Genomic DNA, 18461 nt, shown 5'->3' with positions numbered 1-18461 from the left:
CAGTATACAAAATAGAAAAAGGCAATAAAGTAATACAAAATACAACAAATAAAAAGCAAACTATCCTTTCCCTTACATCAAACTGTAGCAGAGTCTGGGTGGAACTTTCCAGTAAAGCTCTGAAATGTTTTATTTTACCCCTTAAACAGAAGGTTTAGTTCCTAGCTCCACCCCCTCAGTTCACAGATGATTAACCTTAACTGATCTGTTCTAATTTATGTGTGACTCCTTAATTGACCTGTTCTAATTTCTGTCTGACTCACAAGAGACAGACCCGTGGACTCCTTTCAAGTTTTAATATGCAGTTAAAAGCAAAATACAGGTAAAACACAGTGCAAAGGAAAACAAATCACAGTATACAAAATAGAAAAAGGCAACAGAGTAATACAAAATACAACAAATAAAAAGCAAACTAATCCTCCCTCACAGCAAACTGTAGCAGAGTCTGGGTGAGCCTTTCCAGTAAAGCTCTGAAATGTTTTATTTTACACCTTAAATAGCAGGTTTAGTTCCTAGCTCCACCCCCTCAATTCACAGATAATTAACCTTAACTGACCTGTTATAACTTATGTGTGGGGGGAGGTTGGCAAAATGGTCAAGGTGCTTACATTACAGACACAAGGTGCAGGGTTTGATTCTCACATGGGGTAATGGAGGAAGCTTAAAAAGGCCCACAAGGGCAGTTCGCCTAGTACTAATCTATGAGCCTAATTGATCTGTTCTAATTTCTGTCTGACTCACAAGAGACAGAGCTGTGGTCTCTTTTCAAGTTTTAATATGCAGTTAAAAGCAGAATAGATGTACAACAGAGTGTAAAGAAAACAAATCACAGTATACAAAATAGAAAAAGGCAATAAAGTAATACAAAATACAACTAATAAAAAGCAAACTAACCTTTTCCTCACAGCAAACTGTAGCAGAGTCTGGGTAAGCATTTCCAGTAACAGCCATTCATTCTACTCAAAGCAGGTTGATTGAGTCACAGGACCCTATCACATGTAGCTTAAGGACAGTTTATTACTGAGTTGGTTCTGATTTGCTGATTAAGAATTTTTGATTATAAATTTCAGCAACTGAACATTAGCACTGTGCTTTGAGAAACATTCTGTGACATTTATGCTCATACGTTTCATCTTCTTAATAGCAAGAAATCTAAACAAAGTCTAACATAATGGGGACAAAGACCTAAAAATTGGGACAGGTTATAGATATTGCTCTTATAAACTTAGAAAGATGCTAGAATGACAGGGTTTAACAGGATTTATGTTTCCAAGCATTTTCTGAAGTAAATAAACTCTGAAATTCAAATTTATGTAATCGTTTAGTGACTTCAATCAACAGACCAAATTTGATGCAAAAATCTGGACATTCTGTGAAAGTCTGGACATTTGAGAGGTATGTCCATTAGGTTTCTCTGGAGCTGCAGCATTCTTTACTAATTCATCATAACATAAATTATTTGATTCCAGATTCTGTTCTGATTGTCTGTGAGAATGTTGTATGAGGGCACAAGCATGCCTTTTATTAACAATAAAAGTGTGTGGTGTTCCAGATTATATATTCTTTATGTGAAATTTGATACTGTATTGAAGGTGTTCTAGACTGCAACACTATGCCTCAATGATGTCATTAATACTGGGGAATTCTAGAACATGCTAAGTAAAGATCATTATGAATCTCAAGATCTAACTTAGGAGGAAAAATACAGAAACAGTTCAAAAGGCCTGGTCCTTTCATCAAAGAAAACTTGTGTGCTTGCCTGAATGATTAAAATATGGGAGAACCATCAAAAACATCCAGTCTTGACAAGATTCATGTAGAGAGGAAACTGAGTCCTACATCGTGTAAAATCTTTAATGAATTTAGATTGAAGGGTGAATTCTGTGATGCAGTAATCAAGGTCAATGGAGTGGAAATGAAAGTTCACAAGAATATCTTGTGTAGCTGCAGTTCTTATTTTAGGTCAGTATGTACAAGTGCAAATAATAAAACAAAGTTTTAAGAAGGTAAAGCAGCTGAATAAAAATTGAAACTACATTTATTCATTGATATTTGTGCTCTTTTGTATGAATCCTGTTAGCAAAGACTGTAAAACTGGCATCCTTTTCCTCTTTGTAAATAAGGAAAAACAAAAAAAGCATATTGAATGAAACAGAAAGTGAACTTGCAGCAGATTTCCTTTTTTCATTCACAACTGCTAAATCAATATATGGATGCTGGGGGCTTGGGAAAATAGTTTTTCAGACAGTTCATACCGGAAAACGAATCTTATTTATTTATTTTATTTTATTTTATTTGTTTTATTTTATATTTGTTGACCGGGCTAGTCTAGCTGGATACATATCCATTTTCAGCAGAGGCTGGGGAGAAAAGCTCCATGCACAAATACATTAAGGCATTAAAAACTTAGAAAAAATGACTAGCTTAAATTATACAGCATAATATGTAAAGAAAGTAAATTTTGTGAATACTGTACAGAGACATTAGAGTAGATTTTGGAGATAAACATGTCTTAATTCAATAGAGGGGTTACAAATACAATCAGGCAACAGTTAAACATAGTAATTAAGCATCAACATTCATTTGAGAGAAAAAATAAAAACCAATAAGTAAGAAAAAGAAAAATAGAGACTAGGAAGGACAAAATGCAGGTAAGAAGGGGTTAGTAGTTGATAGTCAATGACTCTCAAGGTGGGGTATTTGTTATAAAGCATGAGATGAGTAATCTTACATTTTTTGTGAAATCTTCTCCTATATAAAGATAGAAAAAGTATAATTTAGGGAACAATTATGTATAAACCTATCTAAATAATTTTGTATTCAACTTCTAATCTTTTTTTCTATTTACACCATTTAAATATATGGTAAATATATCAAATGAAAACATCTGTAACAACCACTGGCTGTTTACAAAGAATATTTTTAATTTCCTCAAAGTTATTGCTGGTTGTATAGCATGGATCAAAAATGAAGGCTGCATATAATATGGAATGACACAAAGGAATTTATATGACATCAACAAACCAAACAGAGTTCATAAGTGCAACAGATAAATCTAGCAAGCAAAATTATACATATGACAATAAGAACTAGAAATACATCAGAGAAAAAGCTAGAATTCCTACGTAAAGATATCATGTTTTTTCATAAAAATCAGGAGTAGGAGTTTAGGTAGCAGTTGTATACAATTGTGAAATGTTTTCAGTGTTTATGTAAACTGTGGTCCAGTACATGCATCTTTATAGAATGAGTACATTTTTGTATTAGTTCCTTTGGAGTTAATTTGTTCACCTTGCCCCTTATTTACTTTTTGCTAAAATAATGATGGAGGACAAACCACATCTAATATAAAAAATAGTGCTGTCTTTGATGTTTCTGTGCATGAGTACATTGCAAGAACTTGTGGAGGTATTCAGAAGCTATTGGCATAGCACACCTAATGCTTTGCCGGTGAGCTGTAACAGTACTTCAGAGATAACAGGTGATTCAACTGCATGCAAGAACCGCATGGATCAAAATTGCATTGGCAAATGATTTACCTGCCTCTGAACTGAACACATAGTGTAGTTAGAACAGCTGCACAAGTGTTCCACCTACCAACCTATGCACTTCTGTTGTACAGACACTTAGGCGCACACACACACACACACACACACACACACACACACACACACACACACACACTTCCATACAGAGCCTTGCAGTACTTATCTGCTGTGGAGCTAACAACTGTTCTCCTGCCAAAGACAGGAATGGGTATACATCAAATCAAAATGGTGCACATTCCCATTGCTTTGCTGCAAAATAAGATAGAGTCTGTGTTTGAATCACGCTACTACTCTATTTTGATCCTAGTGTAAGGCTCCAGGGAAGCACACATGGCTAATTGCTATTAGTCATTCCTCCGTCTGGACTGCTATAGTTGCATGTGATGATGCCGCCTGGTGGGCTGCTGTATCATCACTTACCTGCAGCTGTATGTCTGTATAGCATTACCATAATGCCTGCATCAGAAACAAACATTTTACTATGCAGACCTGTTGGAAACAGGTTTGTGCTGTATACCATTTGCTTCTGAATACCAACTTTGAAGATTACATTGCTCTTCAGATAACTTTAACATAGCTTATACTTACATTTAGTATCATTTAGTATTTAAAACCATATACAATATGATCTAAGAACATACCACAAACAGTAGAATAAAACACTTTATAATTTTCTGTAGATAACTGTGAAAAATTACCAGTATTGCATAAAGACATTTAAAAATAACTTACTGGTATTTTGGCAGGACATTGCATTAATCAACTGCAGGACCCGAAACTGTTTAGTGTTCTTTAACTCTTTTAACATGCACTGTTTTAAAGTTTTTCTGCATGCTCTTTAACATATTGTCACACAGACTATAAACTAATGTCTTGTACAGAATATACTTACCTATATTTGTGTAAGTAGACTACTGCAGATTTATCTGTTAGCTGGGGTTAATCAGCTGAAGAAAAATGCCTCTTTTCATAGACAGCTGTGAACACTTTGTTAGAGTCACACAGCAGACAAATAGAAGGTGATGGAATCAAACCCTGGACTACAAGAAGTAGCTTGATAAACGCTCACAGCCTTAATCCACTGTGCTAACTCACATACTGATTTACTTATGACTGTGTTTTAGGCCTAAACAATATTTATCTAGGTTTGTTCATACACTACATATACACACATATCTATATCTAATTATGTGTCATGCAGTCAACAGACACCTTCCATTGGGTCCTATTCCAACAGTCACATGTCATCAACAGGAATTCCATCCAAGTTGTACTAATTAGCTATATAAAGTACTTTTCCAGGGGTGCCATCCACTCACCCTGTATATATATATATATATATATATATATATATATATATATATATATATATATATATATATATAGATTCACTTTATAAGCTCGTATATATATATATATATATATATATATATATATATATATATATATAGATTCACTTTATAAGCTCGAAATTCTGAAATCTCGAATTTCAGAATCTTGAGCCCATAAAGTGTAAAATCCAAATACCCGAAACCACAAAACTGTGAAAGCCTAAATCCAAACCACAAAACTACGAAATTCAATCTCCCAACACTTTCAAAAACCAATACAACAGACATGCACACAACTAAACAACCACACACACCTACCCTTATTATGTGATGGGGGTAAGGCCCCCTGAACCCCCCAGACCCCCCGCACTTAAATATTCTAACTCCAAGGTCGCACTACACACACACACACACACACACACACACACACACACACACACACACACACACACACACACACACACACACACATACATACACGCACACAAAACACCATCACACAAACTACATTCCTCTCGCACACACACATCATGGTAACAACACACACTAACACACACTACAGTCCCTACCTAACACCCTTAAACATAAACACTTTGCTGAATCCATGAACACAGTGCAACACCAGAACCACTAATTCAAAATCTCCCGCATTCGAGATTTTGAATTTCGCACTTCTGGGGTTGCGATTTTCCGATCCTTTAACTTTATGAGCTCGAGATTTTGAAATTTGAAGTTTCAATATTTCGAGCTTATAAAGTGCTCCTATATATATATATATATATATATATATATATATATATATATATATATATATATATATATATATATATATATATATATCTTAGCTCTCAAATTGTGCAACAGTGTGAAAAAGAAGAAACTTACTTATTCTCACTGTTATGTGATCTCACTCCTGTAGATTGCGCCAGATTAATTATTAATTATTTTGTCAGTTGAACAAGCCACATCAATGGTATTATCTTTTTAACTAAGTATATACATACGTATTTGTATATATATATATATATATATATATATATATATATATATATATATATATATATATATATATATATATATATATATATATATATATATCAAAGAGAGACTGTGTGCATATGTGTGTGTGTGTGTGTGTGTGTGTGTGTGTGTGTGTGTGTGTGTGTGTGTGTGTGTGTGTGTGCAAAAACTGCATTCTTTTCATTAACATATGTGCAACACATAAATACGTGTGCCTTTGTATGTGTAGTCTGTATACTAATACATACCCTCAGACACACATATACACAGAGATCTATATACATAGATATATAGTTAGAGATGTGCAATTATAGATACAGATTTATAGTAATCTTGTGGTTTTAGTTTCAGGGTAGAACCAAACTATGCAATCAACTTTCTGATCCCAGTATAAGTCTGTTATACAGTGACAGTACTTAACAAGTCTCTACACTTTTTTGAGTTTACTTTATCTAGCTGATAGTATTCGAAAGTGAAGGAACATTGTATGATTCCCACATCTGATCCCAGTGCTTTGACCTTTGTGGTTTGAAAGGTTTGAACATGAGCAGTTGTGTTCTCAAGTGACAGGCAAATGCTATCACCTAGCAATAGGTAGGAATCCACTGGAATTGTAGTTCATTTGAATTTAAATGGTGTTGTTTTTAAGAACAAAATTACAATATGTCAATATGTCTTCCATTGCAGTAAATGTAGGTAGACAGCAGGACAAAGAACAGTAATCAATAAAAGCACACGACAGACTATGTGTTCTTCTGGAGTAATTCCATATGTTGTAAACAGCAACCGGCTGAAGGCTGGGCACCTTCAGCACATGAAAAATAGTAGCATGCTTAAATGCATGCATTACATTACAACAATTGTTGCTAAATTACTACCATATCAACAACTTGGTTTAATGCATTTTTGTTGAAAAGTTAGTAACTGTGAGATGCTGTGCTGAAATGATACATCTACTGGACATCAGTAAAGAACTATTCCCAGGAACTTTCTTGCAATTTTGGAATGCTTCAGGATAAACATGGTTTTGCTACTAGTAGAAATGCTATTCGACATTCCAAAATGTTGAAGACCATACGGTTGAGACCATATGATTGACATTTGAAATGTTGAACATGTAAAAAAGAAAAAAAAAAAAACAACAAACACTTACCTTAACACTGCTAGCAGGGGGGCAAGCCCCCCTGCACCCCACCCCCCCCGTAACTTAAATATACCAACTCTGAGATCACACTACAGTGCAGAAGATGGAAATCTTTCCATCCTGCACTGTACGGAAATGCCGGTTCCGCATGGTCGGCATTTCAAATAGGGGACCCATATATATATATATATATATATATATATATATATATATATATATATATATATATATATCAAAATGGAAAATGTACGTGAAGCCATACTTAGTTTCAAATAAGTGACAACCTAAATGCAGTGATGCATAATTTTATCCAAAAACAAAGTAGCTGAATAAAGATGGGAATCCTAGTACTAGTGCAATCTATTCAACCTTACTTACATTGCAATTTTTACATTACAACAATTGTTGCTAAATTACTACCATATCAACAACTTGGTTTAATGCATTTTTGTTGAAAAGTTAGTAACTGTGAGATGCTGTGCTGAAATGATACATCTACTGGAGTTAAAACAACAAATAATAACAAATGCCAATAAAACAGTGCATTAACTGGACAGTTTTATAATAAATGGTACTTAGTAGAGCCAGAATCTTTAGATCATACAAGATCAAACGTCAGATTTAAAAGCTGCAGTCACCTCTGTGGCATAGAGGGATAAAACATTGAGTACACCACTCATGATCTGAGTTTGAAAAGTTGCTTGGCTGTCTGCAGGAGCTGGCTAGGGTAATATGTGAATGAGCAGGTCACTGCTGGCTCCCCCATCCTTGGGGAAGGGATGTGGCTTTTGCTCACCATTAGGTTATACCTAGTGGGAGCACTAGGTGTTACCTGGTGGAGTTTGGACTTACTGAGCCTGAACTGTCATAGTGCATATCACACTGAGGGGAACTTGGCATAAGGAGGCATTCCTCCACTCAGGAGACTGGAATGGTGGAGCTTGGAGGAGCTTCTTGGTGAAAACTGGTGTTCCCAGGGAGAGAAGGTAGGCTGTCCTCACTGAATCAGCAAGCTGGCCAGCTCCCAAACAAGGAATTGAGAGCTGATTAGGATTTCCAAGCAGAAACAAGAGGGACCTATGGTTTTTGTCTAGCCCAGGAATGCCAGCTACCATACCCTCTGAGCAAATGGTCTGTCAGGTGATGGTAAATGCTGACATTAGCCAAGAAAATGGAGGAAGCAAAAAATGTCAGTTTTAAATGTAAACCTTTGTCTGGTACTTGGAAGCATTCACTGGCTGCATTGTATTAAATAACATGAGCTGTCTGTTTAATAGTTTGCATCCCAGGTGTTTCGGTCTGATCCTTCGTAACTCCTTGGTAACTCTATAGACAAAGACAACTTCGTAATATTGTGGTAGAATAGCATATATGATTAACTACTTTCCCATTTTAATTAACTGATTTTCTAATGTATTTTTCAGCTACCACCAGTCAAATATCTAATTTATCAAAACAAAACCATAAAAATCCATTTGTGAAACACACAGCCTGTCATTCTATTAGTAAATTTTCAAGTAGCTGTGCCATCACAGATTTGGTACATGTTGAGCACCCACAATGAGGTAACTACAAATAAACGAAATAATTTAAAAATTGTAGTAGAAAATTATACTTTATGTTCACTGTAAAAGAAATGTGATCTAGCTTTCATTTTTTAAGATATAAAATAATATTATCTGACAGTGAATTACACCATGGACTATAATGTGTATCTCTGAAGATTTACTAGCTGTGAAAATGAAAAGGACGTTTTCGCATGTTCCTTCAGCATTTAACACCATCCCTCAAAATAATTAAATAAACACATGCATGCATACATAAGTAATTAAATAAGTAAATAAATAAAGAAATACCTGAAAAGATAAATCCTTGCTGTTGCATTTAGAATATGATTAGATGCTGGCTGTCACCTTAACCATTCATTTCTGTTTTTTACTGCACTAAGTCCATTTGGAAACAGTTGAAAATCTAACTCGTCTCAGTCCATTTGGAACTCAGATCAGTGCGTGTAGCTCCTTCAGACCATAGTAAGCTAGCTCCCTCTCCTGGTATAATTGTAAAATATTTTGCCAGTCAATGTAATTTTAAATTATTAATGAAAATAACATCAGTACTAACTGTTTAGAGCACATGCATGTGCTGAAATTACATACATACTCAATTCTGCAAACAAATAATTGAACAAAATTATAATAACCTAATTAATAAAAAACATTAAAATATAATCTGTTTGAGGACACTGTTAAACTACTGGTCACCACACAAAACAAATGATTCCTGCACTTTTGTAAAATATTTCCATGTACTATGCCGAAAGAAGATGATGATGATGCTTCAAAAAAAAACCCTGGGAGTTTTTGCTTGGCCTTAATCCTTTCCCACACTAATTCCACAGCCACTACTATGCCTCCTTTAATTTAAAGCAGTAGGTTTTATCATGCTTTTACCCTGGTAATCACCTCTTAGAGGTATATACACTTACAAGTAATAAACCAACCAGCTCCAGGAAAACCTAGTACTTTATTGGACCGAACACTCGAAACAACAGTAGACAAAAATGACAAAAAACATTTTCACTAAGCGCTTTCACCCATTGTAACAGTTGGGCATCATCAGAGTACAAAAACCCGTTTGAAACTTCAGCTTTTAAATAAACTGAAATGCACACGCCCCCTGCTTAAAACCAATCACAACTCTAAAACAGTCAAACAATTAATGTATGCATTTATAAATACAATTGAGTGTAATTAAGTAATGTGTACTTCTAAATATATTTATACTAAATAAATAAATAAATGAATGAATAGATAAATCACTGTAATAACATATGTATGAACTGTTAATAGCAGCAAAAATCTTATTGCCTTCTATAGTAATCTAAAGTATAACACTTTGTAAAATAAAAACATTAAAAACATTAACAAACTGACATTCCATATGAAATCAATCAACCTGAACCCCATACATCTCTATAAAATTACAATAAACTAGAGCTGTCTCTGAATAATATACTATAAATTGTTTATGAAATACATTTACTATAAGTTGATAAATCACTGTTCAAATTGTGATATTAAACACAGTAGGACCTGTGTTTTAAAATACTAGACAGTGAAATATAATCATTAATTTCTGGTGACTTAGATGCATCTAACCTAAGCTGCCACAAACACTCTCTAACTTCCAGTAGGGTCTTGGCGTCACCGCCAGTATCATTGTGTGGGATTCTATCCACCACAAAAAATATAATTTTTTTTTAATTAATACAAGTCTGACTGTGTGTATATAGAGCATTAGATGTTCTCTTGTTCCTAATGTCTCTAACATGCTCTAAAATTCTGAGTCTTAATTTCCTGATAGTTTTCCCTACATAGAAAGTAGGACAGCTCAGGCAAGTGGCAATGTACAATACCATTTTGGTATTGCAATTGCAGTACCCCAGACATCTAATGGTCCTACTAAAATTTTGAACTACTACATAAGGACCATTATTGATATATTTGCAAGTGCTACATAAGCCACATTTGCTCATTCTAGAGTTCTTATAAATCTCTAAATTAGTTTCCATCTCCATCAATTCTTTGAGGTTTCTACCTCTACTGTAAGTAAAAACAGGTGTTTTACCAACTATAGTTGTGATATCATTGTTGCAAACACTTCGCCATGTTTCAGTTATGATAGTCTTAATTTGTCCAGCAACTTCATTGTATGGTAAAATCATAGCCCGTCTCATGTTGTCATCATTTGTTTTGTCAGTGTTGGTGGTTTTTTCACTAACATCTTTAACCAAACCTGCTATTGCTGCTATTAACAGTTCATACATATGTTATTACAGCGATTTATCTATTTATTCATTTATTTATTTATTTAGTATAAATATATTTAGAAGTACACATTACTTAATTACACTCAATTGTATTTATAAATGCATGCATTAATTGTTTGACTGTTTTAGAGTTGCGACTGGTTTTAAGCAGGGGGGCGTGTGTATTTCAGTTTATTTAAAAGCTGAAGTTTCAAATGGGTTTTTTTACTCTGATGATGCCCAACTGTTACAATGGGTGAAAGCGCTTAGTGAAAATGTTTTTTGTCATTTTTGTCTACTGTTGTTTCAAGTGTTCGGTCCAATAAAGTACTAGGTTTTCCTGGTGCTGGTTGGTTTATTACTTACAAGTCAAGATGTCTCAGTTTATTGGTGGAGTTTACTTCAACGCCAACTGTGTTCCTTGACTGCTTATCACTTTTTGGACTGGCTACATGGAGCAACTGATGCTACAATATGTTGAAATAACTCACAAACTTATGAAGACATTTCAAGAAAAAGGTATGGTTGTTAACGCTTTTAATACAACCAACACCGGTGATGTCACTTTGACTGAATCTCCAGCGTTATTGTACACTTTGCCCACGCCTCCCACTACCAGTACTAGAGAGGCTATACTCAATGACACTGCCATTCCAGAGATTAATAGGGTGCCTAGAGTTGTCAATCAACCTTGTCTGAGCAATAATAACATACAAAGGAACTTCGACACAATATTGGCCCCTCCTGCTACTAATTGGAAGCCTGGAGCAAGCAACCATGCGGGAGGCGGCACTTTGAAAGTACAACTAGCTGAATTTGAAAGAAAACTCAAAAGGTTTAAATCTTTGCAAATGGATAATGTGTTTTTAGAAAGATCCATTGAACTCAAACAGGTGCCGAAGGGCTTAAGGATGTTTAAATTACCAATGGGATTCGAAGCTAGAACGGAAGGTTTTCAGGAATTCTTGGCATTTTTCGACCGTACAGGTATGGAACTCATGCAAATCATATACGTAACAATACTCATAAATTAGATTTGTTGAAAGATGAACTGGCCCAGTTAAACAACAATATTACGAAAGACCTGCTTTTTGATTTTAACAAGCTTAAATATGATAAAATTTTAACTGATGTGGATATTTTTGTTAAAAGAGGTCTTGAAACTAAAACTGGTAAATTAAATAGGGACAGTAAAGACTACGCCAACAAACAGGTGTATGCTCACTTTAAAGAGTATAAAAGTAGAAATTCTAGAGCTGAATATGGAAATAATGTAACTAATAGTACCACTCAACAGGTCCTCACTGGTTACAACAAATTGATTGATGACGAGGTTGTCATGGGCAATAGTGGTGATTGTGACAATGAGTATTTTTTAGAGACTTACCCGGTGAGATGCTCAGAACAAATACGCGAGCGCAACCAGGGATTACGACAACAAGAACAGATCAAGGGGAGAAGACAGAGGTCCTACACAAATTGGAGGTGGTCACAGGGGAACAACAGACCAATATAAGTAGAGACATACATTTTGTCTCTCACCCTACCCCTTTCACAGATATTCATGGTAGTGGTGTTCAGGACCAGTCCCCACTGGACTTTTTGTCAACTTTTGATTAATTTCATCATGACGTGGAATCTGTCCATGAACATGAATTGTTTTATTCACCAATGCATGCTAATGAACTTTTTGTTCTAGAGAAAAAAGTTTTGCTGAGATTACAAACGAAGATGATGGTAGTGGTGACTTGAATATGAATTCTGAGTGTATTGATGAATTTATTACTACTGGATTAAGTTGTAATTTAATTAGAGTTGATAGTGTATGTATTTATAATTTTACATGTTTAGATTTAGCTAATAACTATCTCGCCCTATTTAAGAAGGGCTTTACTTTTGTTCCCGATTTTAAGAATGAGATAGCAAAAATTTTAATTAATTTTAAATTATACACGAGGCAACTGAACCTTAAAATGTTTTTTCACAAAAACCCTAGCCCATGGACAGGTAACATCACAGTGCTTAAGAGGTCAAGTACTTTTAGTCCCCCTGTTAATCCTAGTATACACATTTTTGAGCAGATGTGTGAATAACAATTAAGGAGGTTGTTTAGGGGGACAAAAACTTTTACTGATAATTTAACCTCAGGTGAGAGATTTTGTCTCCATGAATTAACATCTACTAACTATTATAGGGTGATGAAACCTGACAAAGGGGGAGGTGTTGTGATTATGTCTAAAATTGATTATTCTAACAAGATGTTAAATCTTTTGAATGATACTACTACTTACACTAGAGTTTTGAGAAATGAAATGAATAGAGCCTATATTAAGATAGATTGGCATTTATATGAGTGGTTAATGGAGGGGGTCATTGACAAGAATGAATATGACTATCTTTTTGTTAACTCACCAGTGACCCCCTCCATTTTTGGGATTCCAAAAATTCATAAAAATCTTAACGATCCACCATTTCACCTGATAGTTTCAGCCAAGGGCTCTAAAACGGAAACCATGGCTTCCTATGTTGACTTTCATTGCAAGAACATTACAAAACAATTGCTACACATCCTGAGGGATTCTTTGCATTGCCTATATGTGATTAGGAACACACATCTAGATGAACAATTTTTGATGGTTACTATTGATGTAATCAACTTATTTTCCATCATACCTCAGGAACAAGGTCTTGATATGTTTAACAACTGTCTAGAACAAAACAGTGGTTTTCACACAGTTAAACATAGTCTAATTGTAGAACTAACAGAAATGATTTTGTCCAACAATTTTGTTATGTTTGAAGGTGAGCTTTATAAGCAGGTCACTGGCGTAGCCATGGGTGCTAGGTGTGCACCAGTTTATGCCAACCTAGTGTTGGCAGATTGGGAGACACAGTGGGTTTTCACCTCTGACTTCATACACAAGGTAATATTATATCTGCGTTACCTTGATGATATATTGATTTTTTGGAGGGGGACAGAGGAAGAAATCAGTGAATTTATTACTTATTTGGGCACCACTACATCTTTATTAAAATTTACTCATAAGATACATGGTGAAAGTTGTGACTTTCTTGACATATTATTGTATAAAGAAAAGGATGAAGTCATTTTAAAGTACATATCGAAAAAAGACATATTCTAATTCCTTTTTGCATTTTCAGAGTTGTCATCCTTTTTTTCAAAAAAAGAATATTATGAAAGGTCAAATGGTCAGGCTGTCCAGACTCATTAGTGATGACAACCGTCTAGAAATTGAACTATCAAAATTGGTAGACATGTTTATTGAGAGAGGTTATCCTTATGATATTTTGATGAACATACGATCTGAGATAGAGGTGAAAAGACACACAGTCTTTAAACCAATACTTAAAGGAGGTTTGGTTAAAGATGTTAGTGAAAACACCACCAACACTGACAAAACAAATGATGACAACATGAGACGGGCTATGATTTTACCATACAATGAAGTTGCTGGACAAATTAAGACTATCATAACTGAAACATGGCGAAGTGTTTTCAACAATGATATCACAACTATAGTTGGTAAAACACCAGCTTTTACTTACAGTAGAGGTAGAAACCTCAAAGAATTAATGGAGACGGAAACTAATTTAGAGATTTATAAGAACTCTAGAATGAGCAAATGTGGCTTATGTAGCACTTGCAAGTATATCAATAATTGTCCTTATGTAGTAGTTCAAAATTTTAGTAGGACCATTAGATGTCTGGGGTACTGCAATTGCAATACCAAAATGGTAGTGTACATTGCCACTTGCCTGAGCTGTCCTACTTTCTATGTAGGGAAAACTGTCAGGAAATTAAGACTCAGAATTTTGGAGAATGTTAGAGATGTTAGGAACAAGAGAACATCTAATGCTCTATATATACACAGTCAGACTTGTATTAATTTAAAAAAAATGTATATTTTTTGTGGTGGATAGAATCCCACACAATGATAGAGGGGGTGACGCCAAGACCCTACTGGAAGTTAAAGAGTGTTTGTGGCAGCTTAGGTTAAATGCATCTAAGTCACCAGGAATTAATGATTATATTTCATTGTCTAGTGTTTTAAAACACAGGTCCTACTGTGTTTAATATCACAATTTGAACAGTGATTTGTCAACTTATAGTAAATGTATTTCATAAACAATTTATAGTATATTATTCAGAGACAGCTCTAGTTTATTGTAATTTTATAGAGATGTATGGGGTTCAGGTTGCTTGATTTCATATGGAATGTCAGTTTGTTAATGTTTTTAATGTTTTTGTTTTACAAAGTGATATACTTTAGATTACTATAGAAGGCAATAAGTTTTTTGCTGCTATTAACAGTTCATACATATGTTATTACAGTGATTTATCTATTTATTCATTCATTTATTTATTTATTTAGTATAAATATATTTGGAAGTACACATTACTTAATTACACTCAATTGTATTTATAAATGCATACATTAATTGTTTGACTGTTTTAGAGTTGCGATTGGTTTTAAGCAGGGGGCGTGTGTATTTCAGTTTATTTAAAAGCTGAAGTTTCAAACGGGTTTTTTTACTCTGATGACGCCCAACTGTTACAATGGGTGAAAGCACTTAGTGAAAATGTTTTTTGTCATTTTTGTCTACTGTTGTTTCGAGTGTTCAGTCCAATAAAGTACTAGGTTTTCCTGGAGCTGGTTGGTTTATTACTTACAAGTCAAGATGTCTCAGTTTATTGGTGGTATATACACTTACAAACCTCATAATAGATGACCTACATTACTTCTCAAAATTACAAATTTTATCATGCTCACATCCTGCTTCTCTTCTTAATTCTCTCAACTGCTTGGACAGAACACTATTTTAAAACATATTAATAATCTGAATAATTTGCCCGTTACTCCCTCAAAGGAGATAACATCACTATCTAGGCAACAAACAACATATCTCCTCCATACCTATAACACAGCTTTTATCAGCACACATTTCCACTTGGTGGCCCAAATGTACAGCTCACACTGCTTACCTTATAATCCAATTGAGGAGTCATTTTTCCAATGATCTGGTTAGCCAGGGACCCCTTGCTATATTTCCAGTTTCTTATGCTTGTTAGAAACCTGGTTCCTTTATGTACTACAGGGACATGTCCATACCTTTAACTCTTTCATGTTGCGCACTACTTCATACCTGCAGTGCCACTTGTGTTGGCTGCCTTGTCTCATTCATGCCTCATTGATTGTAAGGCAGACCTCACACAGTGCTATTCTTTTTATGTCTGCTAATCATACTATTCAATTTGAGGTAGGCAGTGGCATGACTACATAGTTTAGGCTTGAGAAAAATCATTCGAATTAAACACGTAAGGTAAGTTGCTTTACTTGTTTAATTAAAAATCTTGTTTAATCTTTTAATCTTTAATTAAAATTAAATTTAAATTTAATTTTAATCTTTATTTTGTTTAATCTTTTTTAATCTTTGTTTAATCTTGTTTAATTAAAAATCTCACATTTAAATGTAACTTTTCTGTTGCCCTGTGCAGCAGCTCCCCAATCTGGCACTCCCCTCAACTGAAGATGAGGACAAAATAATGTCGTCAGCTCTGAGTTAAGGCACCAAAAACAGTTTTTTAAACTGTATCAAGTGATGACATTAGAATACAGCCTCTCCCTAGTAACTGGTGTAACTCACGTCAACTGCTAAGGAATAAAAATGCTTTTAAACAAAGAATGATCATATATGAATAAATCACCTTGCTCTGAGCACCAATATATTGTCCTCACCAGTGCAATTTGTTCCACCAATGGCACTAAAAGCCAGATTATTTTCCCCTTACTGTTACAAAAAATTGTTAACCTTATCAACTGTCTCCCACTAGGTTCATTCTTTAAAGTTAAAGCTTCCATCCAATAGCTTCAGTCATCAGTTATCATCCTCTTCAACCTTTTCTTGTTTCCACAAATTCCATATATTTCTATGTAATCTGTTCCTTCCCTTTTCTAGAGATCCTTCTTCCAGTTCTTTTACCTCCTTTACAATATTCAATACTTGAAATACAGTTGGCTTGGATTTTGAATTCCATTTTCTAGTGATTGTTTTTTGGCAGCAAACAAAATGAAACTTAATAAGGCCTTAACTATGTCTACACAATTCAGATGCTACTTTGCAGCTCAAAAGAACACTTTTCTTAGTTACATACATTTGCTCTCCCAATATTTCTGACAGAGTACTCTGAAGGGAATTTTTGTTTTAATTTACCAACTCATTGTACTCCCACAAAACATGTTCCCAGTTACCTCATTTGCTATTGACCTGAGGAAAAATTCTTTGAAGTTTCCTTCAAATCCAAACACTTCCAAGCAAAAATTCTAAACCTTCTAGACTTTGTTGCAAACTTGTGGGCCATACACAAGTCTTCCCAGTGTTCTCTTGTAAATTGCTTTTCCAGCCTGTCTCCCCAATCATTTCTAACCTCCTATGATCAATTCTTATAGTTATTATGCAATATCTTATGTATCCCTGGGCAGATTTTTCATGTAGAACTCTCCTATCCCCTTTTTTTGCCTCTACCCTGATATCAATCCCTAATAGGAAAGCAGTCTCTTACCTGCAATCCAAACTTCTTCTGGGCCTCATTCCACTTGATTATGTTTTCCTTGCTAGTTATTTGCTCCAAATATCTTGGTTCCTTTGCCAATTTTCTCCAGTGAATTCCATCCCCTTCTTGTCTATTTTCTGTGCCCCTACTAGCAGTCATAACTGTTGGCAAAATCTCCTTTCTTCATTCATGTGTTGGCTTAGTTCTTAGAATACTTTCTGCAATGTAAATATATTCTGTATGATGATTATTATTCTCATGAATGATTTGCATCCAAAATCCCACTATCTCCTTATTTCTTGAACTTCCCCACTTCATCTTCATCATACCTTTCCACTTTGAATTATAACCTTCTGCTTGTGTTTTATGTGTAAATATATATGTATATGAGCATTAACTGTGTAGCTCTAAAATCTTCTTAGAAATCTTAGTATAATCCAAACACATCTTTCTTGTTCAGTCTTGTTTACAGAGCCCATCGTTTTACAGAATTTTAGCATCATCTGAAAGTATGATATTATGTCTCTTCTAATGTTTTGGCTGTATTACTTTTCTATGATTTAGGTTCTGATAAAGAACACTATGTACAGAAATAAATTGCTTTTATGATCAGCCTTAAAAGACTAGGCAATTAAGTAATATTCTTAAAGGCATGCAAATCGCAGGTGAAGCTGTTGTAGTAAATCCCAGATCTGCATATATATGGCAAATAAAACATTTTATTTTCAGCTTCATTTCAGCGGTTAACCCTAAACACTTACACAAATATAGCAGAGAAAACTAGTAAGGAATGAAAAATACAATGCCAACTATTGAAAAAACTTCAGTGTTCTTTAAAGCAAGTGCAATCTGAGTAATAGATTATAAAATGGTAACTGAAGTATGATCAACTATCAAATTAAGTCACCCAGCATAGTATTATATATGAAGTAAATGTAAGGGCAAGCCTACGCTCTCAAGAGTTTGTACAGCAAGCCCAGTTGCAGATTATTAAGTAGCTCAAACTTCATGCTTTGTTGTCCAGTCTAGACATTAC

The 18461-nt window shown here is 34.6% G+C and overlaps 1 pseudogene; it reads left to right on the top strand.

The window, feature by feature from the left end:
• The first annotated feature begins 1774 nt into the window (after nucleotides 1–1774).
• LOC122787971 overlaps nucleotides 1775–18461 on the top strand; it is a 109822-nt pseudogene continuing 93135 nt past the window's right edge.

The sequence above is a fragment of the Protopterus annectens genome, chromosome 13.part0 (assembly GCF_019279795.1).
Source record: "Protopterus annectens isolate FY-2018-M chromosome 13.part0, PAN1.0, whole genome shotgun sequence".
In the NCBI taxonomy this organism is placed as follows: Eukaryota; Metazoa; Chordata; order Ceratodontiformes; family Protopteridae; genus Protopterus; species Protopterus annectens.
The sequence above is the reverse complement of the archived record's forward strand: the minus strand, read 5'-3'. Positions and strand labels throughout refer to the sequence as shown.